At 42.6% G+C, this 2,815-nt stretch overlaps 1 pseudogene; it reads right to left on the bottom strand.

Annotated features, from left to right (window-relative positions):
* Positions 1-1,663, bottom strand: part of LOC120859637 — a 2,759-nt pseudogene extending 1,096 nt beyond the window's left edge.
* Between the last annotated feature and the right edge of the window lie 1,152 nt (positions 1,664-2,815).

The raw sequence follows: 2,815 nt of genomic DNA, 5'->3' as shown, positions 1-2,815 counted from the left end.
TGTTTCAACACCCCCCCCCCCCGCCCCCTACCCTCCCGTTAGCATTCCAGCTTACTTGGCAGGTTTATCCAGACTCTTGCAACATTGTTGAGGCAATGCTTGCTGCCAAGTTCTCACATCCCTTATCCATTGTGTTCCCGGGAGTGCATATAGTTAAGATATAGAAATGCCAAGCAGTAGCTTTAGCATTAGAAACATTAGACTCTGAGTTAATAAGTACTTTCTTTGCTGTAACTCACTGATTCTTTGCTCCATAAAAATGTAACTCTGTACTTTAAGGGTGACTGCAGGCTAGGGATTTAAGAAGAAACACTTTAAGGGAAAATTATTGTTCTGGCTGACGAAACTGTACCAAAAAGAGGTCATAAAATATCAACAGGCTTCCAGGCCAGAAGATAATGGACAAAAAATAAGACTCTTGCGGGAAGGAACCTGATATCGATACAAGTTATTACTGATGTAATGTTGAGTTGACCCTGCATTTTTCACCTTGCTGTAGGTATAACTCAGGGTATAAAAGCCCCGAGGAAAACAAAGTAAACAGGCCTCTATGTATAACTCAGGGTATAAAAGCCCCGAGGAAAACAAAGTAAATGGGCCTCGCTCACTGAAGCTTGGTCACCCCATGTCATTCTTTCCTTATTTCTTTCTTTATCTTTCTCCATTTGCCAATGTTGTCCCTCCTGAGGATATCCCTGGATTCTGCTGAGGCTTGTCCTTGTCAACATGGGCCATAAACTTGACATTTTTTAGATCTCAAGCAGCTGAGGCATTTAAAGGCTGTGTGAGTCTTCTGTTCTGGGTGCCATCTCTTGTATGCTGCCATAGTAAAAGTCATCAAGTAACATGATCAGATTTCCTATCATGGGGTCAACAGTCTTGCTCTGACTGGCAAGAGTCAAACAGTCCATTTTCTCCAGCCCTTACAAACTACATGTTCTTTCTGGATCCATAAGACTGAAGCGTGCCTGGTCATTGGCATGAGTCCATGAAAATGATGCCCCACCATGAACATGGCTCGGTGAGGTCGGAGAATCTTCCAAGGTCATAATCGTGATCTTTGTAGGTGAGATACCTGGAGGGGCCATGGTGGAGGCAGGTCCCCCTTGGATTCCATCACCGAGTTTGGGTCTTTGGGGATTCCCACTGTTAAATTTCACATCTGAAGTGGGACATCACTTTGAATTAAGAGGGCTTTCATCCTTGCCTCCTAATGAGAGAACAGCTCCAGAGAGACAGTGAAGCTGCGGAGAGAGCAATTCTGAATTGTGAAGGACTGCTTCCGGAGAGCTCATTTCATGATCAGGTTTAGACGAAGGCTCAGAAATAACAGAACTGCCTCTTCCTCCCCATACAGACTGAGAAGCTGGTGAAATGGCAGCTGGCTCTGATGCTGAGGTCCTGAGATTTGCAGGTTGCAACGTGCAAGGAGGGATCTGGACTCACTTGGCCCTTCTTTCTTCTTGAAGATGAGTCCCTGGTCACTCTGTTCAAAATGATAGAAATGATTGGCTTTGAACTTGAAATCACTCTGACAAGGAGGATTTCAGCATCCTCACTGAATGCTCCACTCCAACAAAGATGACCTCAGCATCGTCATTGTCCTCATCTCTGGATTTGGACACGGAGGTCTTTTTCTCGGGTTGTGGTGGTGCTGTGCTTCCTCACACGGGAAGAGACGGGCCATTTTGCAATCCCTTTGGGCTTCAAGTGGCCCCTGCTAGTGTTTTTTCCACCTAAAGGCAACCACAGGACAAAGTCATCCCCTCTGATCTCAGGTGTCACTCTCTGTGATTTCAGTTAACCTTCAGTTGTTCACTGAGAATATTAAATGGAAAACTCCAGAAATATGTTAACTCGTACATTTTAAACTGCAGGTAATTCTGAGGAGTGTGATTGGAATCTCACACCACCATCCTCCTGCTGCTCAGAATGTGAATTGCTCCTTACTCCTGCACATCCCACCCATTTGTCAATCGGTTACCACAATGACTGTTGAGATGTCACAGGTCTTGAGACCAAGTCATCCTTATTTTAGTCAATAATGTCCCCAAACCATAAGTGTAGTAATGCTGTCCATTTAGATATGCCAGAGAGAATCCATTAAGTGCTACTTCAAGTGAAAAGATTGAAATTCTCAATTTGATATAAAAAGAGAAAAAAAAAAAAACCTGAATGCTGAGGTTGCTAATATCTGTGGTGAATGTGAAGAGAAATTTAAATCTGGGTTAGTATTGCTGTCAAACCTCAAACTGCAAAAGTTATGGCCACAGAGCATAATAAGTGCTTAGTTAGGGTGAAAAACAACAACAACAACAAAAATCACACAATTAATACAGTAATATATTTTACATAGTGACTACACTCACAAAACTTTTATAAAAGTATATTGTTATAATTGTTCTATGTTATTATTACACCTTCCCTGGTGGCTCAGATGGTAAAGTGTCTCCCTACAATTTGGGAGACCCAGGTTCAATCCCTGGGTCAGGAAGATCCTCTGAAGATGGAAATGGCAACCTATTCCAGAATTCTTGCCTGAGAAATCCCATGGACAGAGGAGCATAGTAAGCTGCAGTCCATGAGGTTGTAAAGAATTGGACACGACTGAGTGACTTCACTTTCACTTTCCTGTTATTACTAGGCAGTTGCCAATCTCCTACTGTGCTTTTATAAAATAAACTGCATCACAGGTATGTTTGTATAGAAGAACCATTATGTATATAGGATTTGATACAATGTGAGGTTACAGATGTCCGCTGTGGGTCTTGAAACTTATTCTCTGCCGATAAGTGGTGATGATTATATTTCTTTC

Source organism: Oryx dammah, unplaced genomic scaffold, assembly GCF_014754425.2.
Source record: "Oryx dammah isolate SB20612 unplaced genomic scaffold, SCBI_Odam_1.1 HiC_scaffold_2022, whole genome shotgun sequence".
Lineage (NCBI taxonomy): Eukaryota > Metazoa > Chordata > Mammalia > Artiodactyla > Bovidae > Oryx > Oryx dammah.
The sequence above is the reverse complement of the archived record's forward strand: the minus strand, read 5'-3'. Positions and strand labels throughout refer to the sequence as shown.